We start from the raw sequence: 17,789 nt of genomic DNA, 5'->3' as shown, positions 1-17,789 counted from the left end.
GCTCTAGGTACAAAATTTGTATCTGCATCCATACGTGATCCGTAAACATGGTCCACAGATATCCCCAGATTTGCAGGGCTCTACAGGTGAGTACATAGGGGGTGGTTTCCCCCCAGTTTGACAGTTGATTGTGAGGGTACTTAGCAAAAAATAATGGTGAGCAAAATTAGCCTGGAAATAAGTAAACAAGAGAGGCAACATATGAGAAACAGATACAGAGATGAAGAACCAAGGACAGCATCATTCTGAATGTGGTGATCACTGGCTGTTCTAGCCACAGGTCACTTTCCCAAAAGCAAAGGGTTACTTTCTGTCACACTTTGAAGCGGGTAGGCAAATAGTTTTATGATCTGGAAGATGCTGTGAATGGTGTGGTTTTTGCTGCCATGTGAAAGAAATTGTTTAATCCTTGGCTTCGGCCTTGTTTTTGGACCCGAGACTGGTGAAAAACTGAAGCAGCGATTACAAACTGTTCCCTATTCTGAGAGGAATAACAAAAAAAAAAAAAGTGTAAAAACACAAGCTCGAGTGCCAAGGAAAATCAAAGATTCATATTATTTGTCATTACAAGTGCAGAAAGAGCACTGGCTGCCAGCAGCTCTCTGCAAGTTTGTGAGAGCCCCTGTTCCTTGCACTTCTTCTGTTTTGAAAACAACGATTATTTTTTCATTGCTAGTGCAATCCAAAAACGGCTCCACTGCTGCGTAAAAGGAGCCGTGGATGGAAAGTACAACTGACAAGCCAGAGTTTGCATGCAGCCCCATACACTTATTTTGCCATCTCCAGAGATTCTGGGCCAGATTCTGATCTCATTCACACCAGTATAAATCTATTGTAACTTCATTGGGGTTCCTCTCCACCGTGACCCCTAAATACTTTTCAGAGTGACGGCCTGCCAGAATACAGTCCTCCATTCTGTAGGTATGGCCTGCATTCCTTGTTCCAAGATGTATAACCTTGCATTTGGCTGTATTAACATGCGTTTTGCTTTAATGGGCCCAGCTTACCAAGAGATCCAGAGCGCACCGACTCCCCTGTCCCCCTCGTTATTTACCACCCCACCAAATTTATGTCATCTGCGAAATACTTTCAGTACTGATTCTATATGGACTTCCACATCATTGATCAATATATTGAATAGTATCAGGCTTGGAACCGATCCCAATGGGACTGTAACAGGAACACACCTCAGTGATTATGATGGTTCTCAGTTTACCCAGGACAGAGAGTCTACCTGTTACCTCCTGCCTCCAACGAGAGTGACACTTTCTTGTGCTTAGCTGGATATCAGTCCCCTGACACCACCGGTCTATCAGCCACCCAAACCATCTCCTCTGGGCTATGCCAGCCCTAACTTTGCCTTGCAGGTTAACAATAGGTGCACCCCAGTCCCTGAGCCCCTTCAAAGTGTTCCCCTGTAGTGTCCAGCCCTTGCTCCTCTGAAGACTTAGAGTTCCCAGGTCTGCTGTCCCCAAGGGGAAAATATACACACCAGCTTGCTTGGTTCAACTCAGGATCAGCACTAATACCACTGCACTGAGAGAGAATTATAGTGAAAGCAATCACAAGTTTACTATCAAATATCAAGATTTAAGAGATAGAGAGTAGGGATAAAAGAAACAACAGGTTACATATAAAAGATAAATCTAACACGCTTTCTTGAGACTGAAGTTAACAGGCTAACCTTCTGTCTAAAGAAGTTTCTCTCACCCCAAATGTCTTCTGCAGTGTTTCAGACAGGCCTGGTTGTGATCCTGTTTTCATGAATATAATCGCATTGCCCAGTTATTTCCTAGGTGCAGGAAAAGGAGGCGCCTTCTTTGCCTCCTAGATATATCCCCCCAACGTCCATTGTCTTTGCACACAGCCAGTCTAACCCCCATGGCTTCTTTTGTCCTGTGTCCTCCTATGTAAATGGGCTTACACTGTGTTGGGTTACAATGTTTAATTTGCATTTTCATTGAGAGATACGCATCTTACCTCCTGTCTGGGAGAAAATTGGTTTTTCTCTTTGGTTGGTGACAGACTTTCAAGACCACATTTTCAGTACATATACACAACTCCTTAAATATCATCCATCCATACATCTTCAAGTGTTTATGAGGATCAGAATGACATACGCTTTTATGAGAGACCTCTTTGGTGACCTAGAACATACATACCAGATCAGGATATTCTTGTTACCCATTTGCACCAGTTGGCACTGAGGGGTTCTTGAGTCACAGTGACGATTCCCCATTGACACCTACTTTAAGTTCTGTCAGTTAACCAGTTCTTAATCCACACAATCATTCACATAAAACTGAGAATATTTTTCCCCATGAATAGTTCAAAAAATTGGTGACACTATTCAAAATTCGCGCTCTCATGGTTAAGTTACTTAAATGATGGGGGTAGTGACTCACCTCCCTGTTTGGATGATACACTTAACTAACAGTGTGAAATGTGAATAGGACAACTGAACACTTCCAGTGACTCTCTCAAGCACCTGAGTTAGTAAAATGCTGGCACACAAATGTTCACAGAAAGCAACCATGAAAGGACCTTAAACATGGTCCAATCACCATGCATTACTGAATTTGAAGTAAAAGAACTTTTCCAGTTCACTCAGTTCTAGTCACCACCTCTTCCTGACACATCATCTGAACTCAGGGCCACCCAGAGGATTCAGGGGGCCTGGGGCAAAGGAATTTCGGGGGCCCCTTCCGTCAAAAAAAAGTTGCAATACTATAGAATACTATATTCATAATACAAATTGCCCACTTGCCCCCCTCCCGCCCCCCCCCCCCCCCCCGGCAGCCCTGTCTGAACTAACAAATGTTGCAATTATTTGTTTATGGGCTGTGGGATAGATCAGTGAAAACTGAGATGTGGTGTGACAACCTTAATTTTTCTCTACTTACCCCAGGCATAGTCCCTTTCCTATTCCCATTCCTTATTTAACTCGCTCTCCCATATTCCAACCCCAAGCACACAAAAATCAGAAGTTCCTGCCCTCCAAAATCATAAGATATAAAAAAATCATAAATTTGGGGTTCTTGCCTTCTGGTGCTCTAGCCCTTAGGGTTCATATTTGATGGCCATTCTCTGCAACTATGATGGTTAGAAACTTTTCACCTGACTCCAGGAACTGGTGCTTTAAGAAAAGCATCAGAAATGATGAGCTGGCAACACTGGCTACCTTAGACCCTAGTTCCTCAAACTGCACTAACTTCTTTTCGGTTCTGCCTGGGTACAGGGGAACTGCTCGCACAGAGCAGCTTGCAGAATCCGGGCCTTATCTAGCTCTGTCCAGTCATTTGAATGGGCAGATTTACAATGAGCAACACCATCTCATCCGCTATTTTGCAATTGGTTACATCCACAAAGCAGCTTAGCCAAACAAAATCCATCTTAAAACAAATCTGAGCTCTCCAGAATAGCAGATTTTCATGTTAGAAACATTTTAGAACACAGGCTAAAACCCCCAAGCAATTGTGGATTTCACAGATCCAAATGCAATTATGCCGGATTTCATAATTCAGTCTTCTAAAAAAGCCTCAGATGCCATTTGCTTCATGTTCATCTAAGCTTTTTATTCATAAGCCCTTAAAAAAAAAAAGCTCATTTAAATGGGCAGGCTGTCACGTACACTCTTCAAACCCCAATGATCATAGGAGTGGTTCTGATGAGTATGGAACAGCGTTGGATTTATCAACAATGGATTAAATTCACCCATGGCACTGAGGGTCAGCTCAGGGTCCTCTGTATCGCTTAAGTCCCATAGAGGGAACACGAGGGGAGTAGTCCTTCTGTGTTATAAGGCCAGTGCTGAAAACGGATGGGGGCAAGCCAGCTATTCAAGGATCCAGTGGTCTAAATCCCTTGCACATCTGGCGCAGAGGCTGTGGCTGTTACTTCAGTCTAGCCGCTCCATTGCTGGTCCTACTTTGTGAAGTGAATTTTACCTTCCCAACCCCTCTGCACTCCAACCTGCATAGAACCCTATCGCTGTGGATGGAATGGATTTTACCCAATGCCAGTTGCCAAGACAGATGTAGGTGACTTAAAAGGGTGTTGATCCTCAGGCATTCATCCTCAGATTATTCAGGTGTTGCTCCACTAGTAAAGATTTTGCACTGGTTCCTTTGCAAATGTTTTGCCCTCATTTAGCTTCTTTCTAAGATGCCACTAGACCAGAGGTGAAAAATATGACTGAGTCCTTTTTTTTTTTTTTTAAACACAAGCAAAGAGATTAAGGAGTTTATCTGTCAACACTAAAGTCCAGATGTTTTTAAAGTGGAAGAAAAAACAGTAGATGGAGAGGGACATTAATTATAAGCCTCTTTCTTCCCTTTAAAATGTTTAAAAATATTTTTGAAATACCTAACTTTTCCGGTAGATTTTGGAGGGGTTTTTTAAACACACATTTCAGACTAAACTTTGGTCTTGTCGAAATTGGCCTGAAAAAAATTCTAACTTCCCCCTGGTGTTCGCCATTAGAGTTTGAGTAAAGACTTCATTCTTATACTCCATTTAGTTGTCTGGAGTCACTCTGGATTTATATGGCTGTAACAGATCAGAATCTGGCCCCAGATGGATATTTAATTATTTCACTACTTTTTTAAAAACTCTTTTCCCTTAATTTTTATCGCTAATCTTCACATTCTAGCTAGACTAAAGCAGAGGAAAATAAAGGTCTAACGCTTTCTCCTTCCAGTTTGAATATATGCAGACATTCTCTGTAGGGTGACCAGACAGCAAATGTGAAAAATCGGGACAGGAGTGGGGGGGGGTAATAGGAGCCTATATAAGAAAAAGACCCAAAAATTGGGACTGTCCCATAAAATCAGGACATCTGGTCACCCTTGTTCTCTGCACCTTTAGTGATGTAGAATACTGCAACAGCTGAGTAAGTTTTGACTTTGGGGAAGCCAGGCCTGTAACCTGGGGCAGGGCCGCCCAGAGTGGGGGCCAAGTGGGGCAGTTTGCCCCAGGCCCTGAGCCCCACAGGGGCCCCCACGAGAATATAGTATTCTATAGTATTGCAACTTTTTTTTATGGAAGGGGCCCCCAAAATTGCTTTGCCCCAGGCCCCCTGAATCCTCTGGGCGGCCCTGTCCTGGGGCCCTGATCAAGGAAATAAACACAGTATTAAAGTCAAGCTATGTATGGAGGGGGTTTCTTTAGGGCTAATTTAAAACAAACAAAAAAAACTGTTCAAAGTCTGCTGTTTAACTCAAATTGAGCTTCACTGTAAGAATGGAGCCAGTGCATCTCACAAGCCTTTGCAGTCCAGATTGTAGGCTTCGTTTGCAATCCTTCTATAGGCGGCAACCTAAAGCCAGCAGCAGCAGATTGTTGTCACCTTCAGCCCCCAACTAAAACCTCTCCAGCGCATCATCAGAGATCTACAACCTATCCTGAAGGATGATCCTTTACTCTCACAGATCTTGGGAGACAGACCTGTCCTCGCTTACAGACAACCCCCCAACCTAAAGCAACCACACATCACTGAACAAAACCACTAACCCAGGAACCTATCCTTGTAACAAACCCCGATGTCAACTCTGTCCACATATCTATTCCAGTGACATCATCATAGGACCTAATCACATCAGCCATACCATCAGGGGCTCGTTCACCTGCACATCTACCAATGTGATATATGCCATCATGTGCCAGCAATGCCCCTCTGCCATGTACATTGGCCAAACCAGACAGTCTCTACGCAAAAGAATTAATGGACACAAATCTGACATCAGGAATCAAAATACTCAAAAACCAGTGGGAGAACACTTTAACCTGTCTGGTCATTCAGTGACAGACCTGCGGGTGGCTATATTACAACAGAAAAACTTCAAAAACAGACTCCAACGAGAAACTGCTGAGCTAGAATTGATATGCAAACTAGACACAATCAACTCCGGTTTGAATAAGGACTGGGAATGGCTGAGCCATTACAGACATTGAATCTGTCTCCCCTTGTAAGTATTCTCACACTTGTTATCTAACTGTCTGTCTGTACTGGGCTAGCTTGATTATCACTTCAAAAGTTTTTTTTCTCTTAATTAATTGGCCTCTCAGAGGTGGTAAGACAACTCCCACCTGTTTATGCTCTCTGTATGTGTGTATATATATCTCCTCAATATATGTTCCATTCTATATGCATCCGAAGAAGTGGGCTGTAGTCCACGAAAGCTTATGCTCTAATAAATTTGTTAGTCTCTAAGGTGCCACAAGTCCTCCTGTTCTTCTTTTTGTGGATACAGACTAACACGGCTGCTACTCTGAAACCTTTCAGATTGTTGGATGTTTTCCGTCACTCATCACCGTGACTACACACCGCTGGTTACTCCTCAATGAAATGTTGACTACTACCAGCATGTTATCCTTCAGCAGCACTTCACATAAAGGGCTAGATTGTGCCCTTGGAGCTTTTATGTGCCATGGAGGGGCAGTGTAGCACAGAGTCTGCAGTCTGCCTGACTCGGTGGGAATTCTTCTTGGAGACTCCTATCCTGGGCACAGCAGTGTAGCTGCTACAGCACCTCGGGACCGAAGCGGCACATTCTCAACTCTGCCCAGCCAAGCTCTGCTGACAGAGCTGAAGGGGGAGGCCCATCACCCAACTCTCTCCCCACCTCCTCCTTCCATTCTCCCCGGCAGACATTCTCCTTGCATTCCCCCCACCACCCATGCACCTGCAAATGAGCCAGCCACAATCTGATGCCAAGCATTTTAAAGACAGTTGGACAGGATAGCTGCAGTGATCAATGAAGAACAGCAAAGCAGTCTTATATAAGTGACGGGTGAAACTCAAGAGGGGTTGGTGTGGTGAGCACCCAAAAGTGGCTTGGGAGCCAAGGGGTGATATGCAAAGGATTGAGATGTTCAAGTTTGGAAAAAATTAGGCAAAGGGCTGGCTAGGCCTGGTCAGAAACATTTCAGCATTTTCACCAGCAGATCAAATTAGGATGAATGTCTGAAAATTTCATTCGGTTTTTGACATGTTATAGAGCTGGTGAACAAATTTTGAAAATTCAATGAATTTTTTTTTTATTGAAATTTTGAATTTTGTCAGGAAAAAGGGATGATTTGGGTGTGAAAATTTTATTCACCAGCTCTGTGCCTGGTTGCTTATCCTGGCCTCTAAGATCTAAAAATGGTGGCTAGAAGTTTTCTTGTGAGATCCTGTGGTATTATTTGTTGATTGCTGAGAAATGACCTTACAGAATATCGAGGGCCCCGCCCCAAGGAGCATATCAACCTATGTCTGGAAGTACCATACGGATGGCCTTTCTGGTGGGGTTTTCAACACTTTCTCTCCTATTCTAAGCCACAAGTTGGAAAATAAAGGGTTATTTTTAATTTTTTAGAAGTTAACTTTTTCTTTTTTTGGCTGAGTCTGTTGCTGAGACTAAATGTAGCTGTTGCTTGGGCCATTTGTGAGCATTGGTGGTCTAAAATCACAAAATCGTAGAAACATAGGATTGGAAGGGACTAGAGAGGTCTTCTAGTCCAATTCCCTGTACTCATGGCAGGACGAAGTGTTATCTAGACCAGGGGTAAGCAACCTATGGCACGCATGCCAAAGGCGGCATGCGAGCTGATTTTCCGTGGCACTCACACTGCCTGGGTCCTGGCCACCAGTCTGGGGGGCTCTGCATTTTAATTTAATTTTAAATGAAGCTTCTTACACATTTTAAAAACCTTATTTACTTTACATACAACAATAGATTAGTTATATATTATAGACTTATAGAAAGAGGCCTTCTAAAAATGTAAAAATGTATTACTGGCACACGAAACCTTAAATTAGAGTGAATAAATGAAGACGTGGCATACCACTTCTGAAAGGTTGCCGACCCCTGATCTAGACCATCCGTGACAGGTGATTGTCTAACCTGCTCTTAAAAACCTCCAACAATGGAAAGTCTACAACCTCCCTGGGCAATTTATTCCAGTGTTTAATCGCCCTGACAGTTAGGAAGTTTTTCCGAATGTCCAACCCAAACTGCCCTTGCTGCAATTTAAGCCCATTGCTTCTTGTCTTATCCTCAGAGGTTAACAAGAACAATTTTTCTCCCTCCTCCTCTTTGTAACAACCTTTTATGTACTTGAAAACTGTTATGTCCCCCCTCAGTCTTCTCTTCTCCAGACTAAACAAAACCATTTTTTTAAATCCTTCCTCATAGGTCATGTTTTCAAGACCTTTAATTATTTGTGTTGCTCTCCTCTGGACTTTCTCCAATTTGTCCACATCTTTCCTGAAATGCGATGCCCAGAATTGGACACAATACTCCATCTGAGGCCTTATCAGCGTGGAGTAGAGTAGAAGAATTATCTCTTGTGTATTGCTTACAACACTCCTGCTAATACATCCCAGAATCATGGTTGCATTTTTTGCAACAGTGTTGATTCATATTTAGCTTGTGGTCCACTATGATCCCCAGATCCTTTTCCGCAGCACTCCTTCCTAGCAGTCATTTCCCATTCTGTATGAGTGAAATTGATTGTTCCTTCCTTAGTGGAGTATTTTGCATTTGTCCTTATTTAATTTCATCCTATTTACTTCAGACCATTTCTCCAGTTTGTCCAGATCATTTTGACTTGTAATCCTAGGGAGTCTAGGTATACTTAATTCTGCCTCAGCATGGGGGGAGGGTTTAGATGACTCTTTTTGTGCTCTTCCAGCCCTATATTTCTATGATTTCAAAACGGTTTCATTCAAGGTTGGTTCAAGCTTTCTGTGAAAGTTTGAAAGTGCCTCTTATTTTATTTAAAGTAGTTCTTCTCTATCCTTTATTATGGGACAAATTCTCAATACAATCTCTCCTTTCTCCCTAGGGTAAGTAAGCCACCCACATGGCAAGGACACATTCCCTCATACACAGTCATCATAAAAATCCTGTTGGTTCTATTAGCTGTCACAGAAACACATTCATATTGTATTTTCAATTCATTTTTGGCTCAGGTTTTTAAGGTTTAGTGACTTCCTAGCCTCATTTTATTGAATGCTTTAAAAAATTCTCCCCATGCAGTGTTCTATTATTGTATATTAAAATAGCTCAAACTTGTTTTAAAGTTGTAAAAACTCAAGTGTTCTTTCATTACCCCACACATCCTGCTTCCTTTTTCTTCTTTTCCTCCAAATGGATACCCTCCTCCTTGTCCCCATGCTCCGATGGGTAACAAGCACTTCCTTCAATAGGCTCAGAGCGCTGCTTTCATGACTGGCAATTGGGGAAGCCGCTCTGAAGTGGTGATAAGAAAAGCCAGGAACAGGTCCTCAAATCAAATGGTGAGCAGAGAAAACCCTAAATTAAAGGGACTAGCAGTAGAAATCCACCTACAATTCCGGGACCCCTGTAGAAAGATTCGTCCCAGAATACATCTCACGCAGATTAAAAATAGAGGGTTGCGTCTTGGTGTCTGGATGAGATTGGTACGCAGAGGGAGCTGTGGTTCAATCCAGAAGAAAACAGAAGTGACACTAGTTGGCAGGGGGAAGTAACTAGAGTTGAGCAGCGATGGTGCATTTCCACTTAATAAGTTGGGGATTTGTCCTCCTGTTTACCATGAGGTTCACAACCGAGGGCCACTTCTGCATTCTCCAGAGATCTGGAGTCCCAACGTGCTCGCTTTTCTCTACGCTGTGTGCAACATTTGCTCAGATCTGGCCCTGGGCAGAGTTATGCATGGTTGTGTGGTATCCAGGTGGGAATTACTCTACTGCTTTCTTTGTGAGGCTACCCAAGAAGACTGTTCAGAAGCTTCAGCTGGTGTAGAATGGCAACATTAATAAGTGTTATCACCAGTCTTACATACCCTTAAAAGTCTCTCAAGGTTTCCTGCCTCTGCTAGTCCTGGATGAAGCAGTGGTGAGAACAGATTTCACTTTTAAAAGGAAACATACCCTCAGTATCATTCTCATAAATTAAACCACACAATTGCTTCAAAGATCAGAAAGGAATTGCATGCATGGATGAACGAACTGTACTAAACAGTGTCAGAGGGAGGACCAGCGTATGCATGGACAGATTTGAAGGGGCAGCATGCATCAGAACAACAAATGACACGCAAAAGTGCAATTACAAGCTTTCATAGTTTGATATCGAATCCTAGTTTACAGGGCTTCTTTGTTCATTAATTAAAAATAAACAGCTATGTTTCTAGCCAACCACTGTTTGATGCTCTGCTAAAGAGGCTTTCAAGTGACATCATGAACACAAAGGCCCACATCCTCAGCTGGTGTAAAACAGCAGAGCTTCACTGACTTCACTATATGGCTTGTCTTCACTACCGGGGTAAGTCAACCTAAGTTACACTACTCCAGCTACGTGAACAGCTCCTCTCCGGTCGACTTCCCTTACTCTTCTCGGAGAGGTGGAGTACCAGGGTCGACCAGAGAGTGCTCTGCCATCGATTTAGCGGGTCTTCACTAGACCCGCTAAATTGACCTCTCCTGCATCGATTGCAGCAGCGTTGATCTCCCCATAGTGAAGACCAGCCCTATGTACACCAGCTGAGGGTCTGACACATTTTGGTCATTATGACACTTGAAAGCATTTTTAAAGGTAGGCTTCATTGGAGCTACGTGGATTTACACTGGTGTGGAGCTGGCCCAGGGACTTTGTCACACTGAAAGCAATGAAAAAGGTTTGTTTCATGAGGGGGAACAGCCTGCCATAAATAGATAATTTTTTTAATATATTTGCAAACAGAGAAAGATTGCTCTGGGCTTGCAAGACATGCCAAAGCCTTGATCAAAATCGTGTCCCTTTCATGGGGGCAAAACACATGTTCGCATTATCCTGAAAAGAAAAACTAAGAGGGGGCGAAAATATCTTTTTATGTTGGTTTAGCATGAAAATACCGCGTGCGGCGGCCAGTTGTTTATCAAGTTTTCCAGATCAACAATATGTTCTTTCTTAAGGTCTTTCATTAAATAGCTCTCTGTCAATCTAACTTTTATTAAATAATGAAAGCCAAATGGCGAACAGCTTCAGGATCTGGGCTTGTCACATTACATTGATGTTTAAAGAGCATATTTGGTCACCACCTCACAGCAAGAATATTTTGGAGGATCTGATTCAAAGTACTTGCTGCTGTAGCTCCAGGCCTTTTTCCGTGTGATCCACACATATTCTTTTCACTGGGACACGGAGAAAGCAACACTTTCTTTTGTGTCAATCATTCCTACTGCTCAGCTGGGCCCTTCTTCCCATTATACACCTGAGGAATGCAAACTCCAAGAGGAGGAAGGAGGAAGCGTAACAGGGGTGTTTAAAGCAAAGAAAATTAGATGCATTCAAAATTACTGGCAGCACAGCTCCTGCGAGAGAGATTTAAGTGTTTTTTTCTCCCATTTCTGACAGGAAAACTTGGCTTTAGTAGCACTCTGAGGAAAAGCACTCTACCCCTTGGGAAAAGAGAGCAATTAACGGAGTGGCAAAACCAAAATTTGGAGGGCAAGGGATTCAAATGGGGCCAGACTGACCCATCACTCTACAGAGATGGGCAAAACCCAACATGATTTTGCAACACTCCCTGGGTTGGGGTTTTGTTTGGTGAAAACTCTGGGAAGGGATGTTTAGGATTCAAGATGTGCTTTATTCAAAAGTACCAAAGATTGGGATAAGCAACAAAGAGTCCTGTGGCACCTTATAGACTTTATACCCACTTTCGTATTCACCCACGAAAGCTTATGCTCCAATACATCTGTTAGTTTATAAGGTGCCACAGGATGCTTTGTTGCTTTTTACAGATCCAGACTAACACAGCTACCCCTCTGAAAGATTGGGATGGCATTCAGAAGAACTGCTCCAATTTTGGCCTTTAAGCTTACCATGCATCACCATGTAGTTTTCTGTCCTCTAAACGTCATAGCTGAGCAGCTGAAATAGACATGATAGGCATTTGTATTGTACACTGTAGCTCAGACAGAAATTTTAAAATGAAGATGAAAGAGAGGGAGAGAGAAGACCAGGGGACACAGATGAGCTCTGCAGATGGAACAGCATTGCCATAAGAGAACAAAGCAAAATGATGTAAAACTCCCATTAAAATTAAGGTCAAAGTTGTCCTCTCTGAGCCACTCTGTGGATCCCTTGTCTGCACTGTGTATTTCCTATTTCATTCTTGTTTCATGCACGTAACTTCCAAAGATGTTAATGGGAGTTCCACATTCAACACAAATACAGCATGTGCACAGGATACAGGTCCGCATGGGTATAGAGAATGAGAGGGGTTTTGCAACTGATCCCATCCACAGCACTTCTTAAAGGCTTGATGATGATGTAGTCCGTTCAACTGGGTATCATCCAAAACATTCCACTTGAGACCACTTAATCATATTGCCAGCAATAATGGTAAAGTAATCAAATTGCATTGCACTAAAACACTTCTAAATTGCTAACTAAACCCCTTTCCGGGGGAGAAAAAGCCCTTCCTGTCTTTCCCAAAGATTGGTCATGTAAAAAAGGAAAATTCTATCTGCAGTGGGGAGATTATTACAACGTTTTGTTACACAGAAGGAACTTCAATACAAGTGAATCTGTTGGTTAATATTATCCATAATAGCATGTCAAGAACAGTTTGTTTCCTGTCCCAGGTTAAACCATGGAAAGGAGAAGCCTGCTATCACGGTATCTTGGTCCTCTTCACATGAGAACAAGGACCAGCCACTCCCGGTTGACTCTAGGATATATTTTAATAATTCTGTCAGCCACAAGTAACAAATTCATTTGTGTTCTGAAAAATTGAATGCAAACTTGTTTGCATAGAATTACAAAACCGGAAACACATGTTGCTGCTAGATCAAATCGTGCAATCACCAACTACTGACTAGTGCGGATACTAAGGAAAGAGAATGGTACCCACTAGTACAATCTCCTCATGTACATAAGGGTTGTATCGCCCTCTTTTTATTTATCATCTTCTCTGTCTGTTTTTCTGTTATTTTGTCTTCCATCTAACTATGAAATCTGAGGCTAGACCTTGTCCCTCTAGTATCCTGTAAAGTCCCATGTACTCTATGGCAATACATAAATAAGTTCTCTATACATCCTTCCCTTCTTCTGACACACTGAAGCACAATGATTATCAAACCATGGTCCATGGATAACTGGTGGTCTGCAAAACAAAAGGTTTGAGAACCAAAGAGTTGGGGTTGAGGAGTAGGTTGTTGGGTGGGCAGATAATTTTGTGCATGGATCTTACTCTAACAAGGTGGTCTGTCAATTGAAATGGTTGGAGAACTGCTGCCTTAGCATAAAACAATGTAACAGCCAAAGGTCAGGTAGTTTAACCCCGTGACAATTGAAAAGATCGTGTTTCCTGCTTTGCGTGAGACAGAGGAGAACAAACACCAAGATTTACACAAGAAAAGCTGCCAGTTACTCAAAAGCCTCAGTCCAGCTTTAAGTGACTTGCCCAAAATCTTACAGCAAGTCAGTATGACAATAAGTGAATGCAGTACTCCTGCCTCCCAGACGCCGTCGCACAGACTGCAGCAGTCCTTAGCTCTGAGCAGTACAAACACTCTCCTTTTGGTCTTTTATTCCCCTCTAACCGCCTCAGGAGCCACCACGGTACATTTTCAACGGGAATCTTCTACTTGCGCATGCACCATTTGGCTTGTGCAAATAGTGGCCATAGCACTTTGTAAGTGATACAATTTGCACCTGATAAAACCATTCGAGCAACAGGGTTTTGTGGGTACAGATTCTATCACACAAGGGCCAAACTATATGGCCTGGTCTACACTGGGGGGGGATCGATCTAAGATACGCAACTTCAGCTACGAGAATAGCGTTGCTGAAGTCGACATATCTTAGATCGACTTAGAATCACTTACTTCGCGTCCTCGCGGCGCGGGATCGATGGCCGCTTCCGCCTCTCACCGTGGTGGAGTTCCGGAGTCGACGGCAGAGCAATCAGGGAACGATTTATCATGTCTACACTACACTACACTAAATCCCCGATAGATCGATCACTACCCGCCGATCCGGCGGGTAGTGTAGACGTATGTGAGGGCTAGCCTGAGTGACAGACCTGTTAGTCTCTTGTTCCCAGACAGCCATGGTGATGGTTACCCAGGCAGTGGTAACTGGATCACCCTGTTGCTACTTGATAGCTGACCAAGGACTGACACAAAGAACGACTGTATATTCACAACCAGGGGCTTTCACCTTCTAGACTAGATACATGTATCACAGCCTCACAACTTCTCCTTCTCCAAGGCATCTGTAGGCAGAAGAAATTGATTTAATGTGTGAATAGCCTGAATCAGGAGTCTGCTGTCCAAACTTTTCAGCTCTGCTTGAGTGTCCTGGGGGAAGGGGGTGGGGGGAGGGGAGGAAAACACTCACAGGATGCGTCCTATGGGGAAAACTACCACACAGGATGCCGGCTTGTGCAACCATAATTACAGCTATTGTCAATCGTTAGGCAAAGAAAGTGGTCTTCCTTCCTGCCAGGCAGAATTCTCCCACAGTCTGTGGAAGGTCTTTCCAGATGGATGAGCCCTAAACAGCCTTGGGCAAACTTAGCCACCCAGGCAGTTAAGTTTGAGATAAGATGGAGGCAAATAACACTCCTAAGGCCATTGCATTTGGATTGAGGGCCGCAATTATGAGTGTAACAAAAGGAATTTCAAAGGGATCCCATCATTCACCTTCACCTCTTTTGTAATATCTTCTTCCAGGTGGGCTTCAGCTTTAGGCATCTGTAATTTAAGGGTCAAACTGCGTGGATTCGCGTACACTCCCTGTCCCTCGGATCGAGATTTCAACTGAGAGCAGCTCCAGAGAAAAGGGAATGAGTCGCCTCGTCCTTATAGCAGCCTGCTCTGCATAGAGAAGGGGTTGGGCTTAGGCGAAAGCATGTGCCTGGGGCGGCACATTGTAAGAGGCGGCATTCTGGCCAATCTTGGGGTGGCACATTCCGGCCGCCCTGCCCTGGTTTTTTTTTTTTTTGGCTTTGGCAGCCCAGTCCGCAGCTCCGGAGCCCCCGGCCGGCTCCCCGCGCTCCGCTAATCCTAGCCTAGCCCTGCAGGGGCACGGACCCCGGCCCGGGGGGGCAGGAACTAGCGATCCCTGCCGCTCACCATGCCGCCGGGCTCCCCGGGACGCACCACTCCCCGCCGCCTGCACCGGCCTCCACCTCCCGCGCCGCTCTGAGCCAGGCCAAGCCAAGCCACCTTTAAAGGAGCGGCTGAGCCAGCACCTCCTGCAGCCCCTGGGGCTCCGCCTGCCCAGCCAGAAGAGACACCCCAAGGCCGGAGGGGTGAGCCTCCACGTGCTCCCTGCTCCCTGCGCAGCCTCCCTCCCCAGCTGCGAGACGCCGCCCTTCACCCCCTTGTGAGACACCGCCCTTCACCCCCTTGTGAGACACCGTGACCGCCCTCCACGTGCTCCCTGCAGCTGCCGAGTTTTTTGAGGGGGGGGGGGGGTTGGCTTGGGGCGGCAAAAAAGCTAGAGCCGGCCCTGATGATTAATAATAAACATAGCACCTGACATCCCCGAATCTCAGGGCACTTTACAAACATTAGTTATTTAAGCCTCAGAGAGTCGCCCTAGAGCTTGGCAGATACCATGAGCCTCATTTTACAAAGGGGTTAATTGAGGCACAAATAGACTAAAAGTCCCAACATTTGCAAATCTGAATGCTTCTAAAGTTAAACACCTAGATCCATAAAATAGGCACCAAATAGGAGGATGCTGATTTTCAGAGGTGCTGAGAATTTGCAAATCCCCATAACCTCCAGTGGGAGCTGCAGTTGCTCTGAACATCAGGCTACTCTTATTTAACATTAAGTTGGAGGTTGGACGATGCTTTGGGGGATCAGGGTTTATAACCCTTCCAAAACACTTTAATAATTATTCCTGTAACCCTCATTCTCCAGTTGCAATGCTTCCACGTGTGATCGGACCCAGGGTCCCCTTCCTTTTATATCTGTATTCCATTTTATGCTTTTGGAGAGAACAGAATATTAAGAATCATAAGTCAACCGAATATTTAAAAGAACAAACAAACAAGGTTTAATGAAAGAAAAAATATTTATCATAAGTTCAATGTAAACCACAAAAATGAAGAGTCCCTTATTCATTGAATGGACTAAGGCCCAGCCTCTGCTCTCAGACGCATAGCTCGGAGGGCAGAATATGCCCCACAGTACTTCTCAGCCAACTCATGCTGTTGTACACTCCCTCGTGAATGTCCGTGATGCTGTTAGTTCTAAACCAACCAAGGAGTGTTTGGCATTAGCACTTTCAGCACGGCTTCTCCATCGCACCCTGTTTATTCAGGCCCCTGAGCCTTTCTTGTTTACGCCTGTCCAGTAAAAAAGGAAGATTTATTGCACGTGTTGTAAAAGTAGCAGGGAATCGAGAGCCCTGCAGTGCTGGCTGTGCATTGTTGGCATTTTTTCCAGTGTTCTCATCGCCAAGGATTTGCTGGGACACCTTTCTTTTGACCACCTCCCGCTACGAATTTGGCCCTCACACTCTCTGAAAGTGCATGAGCAGCACTGGGTCATGATCAGGCCGGAGCAAGGGGAAGGGTTGCAACAAGCCAAACTCCAGGGGATCAGCATAGCAAATGTTTCACACCCCCCTGCAGAACTCAGCTCTCAGGCCAACATCAACCTCAATTAAACCTTCAACTTTCCAATCAACCTTCCACTTCCTTGTTGTTGGGCTCGCTAGGTGGCTTCCCGAGTGTCTAGCCAGCCAGTCAGCTGCTAAGAGGGAGGAGGGTCCTGCAGAACAGAAGCTGGATCTTTTCTCCTACTGTTTAATGGAGATGTGGAGCTGAGCACTGTGGGGAGGTCTGATTGCCCCAACTCCCCATTGCACTGAACACCCAGGCTCTGATATATGGTACATCAAAATCCACCTCATTCCAGGCATGGCGTCAGAGCGTACCATGCACATTCACACTTAATGAGCACATGTCATCCAAAGACACACCACATTGGAGGGGAAGAAGGCATTGAGAACACGACAGCAAAGTACCACATACCCTATAGAAGAACCTGGATGAAATTCACAGAGCATTAGGGTCGTGTTCACACTCCTCCCACTTAGAATCGTATTCGTTTTTTCTCATATAGATGAATGTTTTTACCCCCTGCAGATCCATACAAGATGTTTTTATCCTCTAATAGTAATCTACTGCTTCTGGACTTGAAATATACAGATCCTGATGTTTAGTTGTCATCGTACAAACAAGGGAAGACAAAAACAAAAAGGATTTTTTTTCTCCAAATCCTGAAAGGAAACATTTTTTAAAAGAAGAACAGGAGTACTTGTGGCACCTTAGAGACTAACAAATTTATTTGAACATAAGCTTTCGTGGGCTACAGCCCACTTCATCAGATACATAGAACGGAACACAAAGAAAGAAGATATTTACACATACAGAGAACATGAAAAGGTGGAAGTAGCCAAACCAACTGTAAGAGGCCAATCAATTGAGATGAGCTCTTCCATTCTATGCATCCGAAGAAGTAGGCTGTAGCCCACGAAAGCTTATGCTCTAATAAATTTGTTAGTCTCTAAGGTGCCACAAATACTCCTCGTTCTTTTTGCAGATACAGACTAACACGGCTGCTACTCTGAAACCTGTCATTTTTTTTAAAAGCAAGTATAAACGACTAGCCATCAAGTTGTTGAGTGCAGTCAGCAGAAAACGTCAGTTGTCCGCTACCTTTCTTAATAAACAGAACATTGTCAGGAAGAATCTGTAGCTTCCAATACCTGGAGATGCCAGTAGGTGAAATTCTATCACTAGGTCATTGGTGA

The sequence above is a fragment of the Chrysemys picta genome, chromosome 8 (genome assembly GCF_011386835.1).
Source record: "Chrysemys picta bellii isolate R12L10 chromosome 8, ASM1138683v2, whole genome shotgun sequence".
Lineage (NCBI taxonomy): Eukaryota > Metazoa > Chordata > Testudines > Emydidae > Chrysemys > Chrysemys picta.
The sequence above is the reverse complement of the archived record's forward strand: the minus strand, read 5'-3'. Positions refer to the sequence as shown.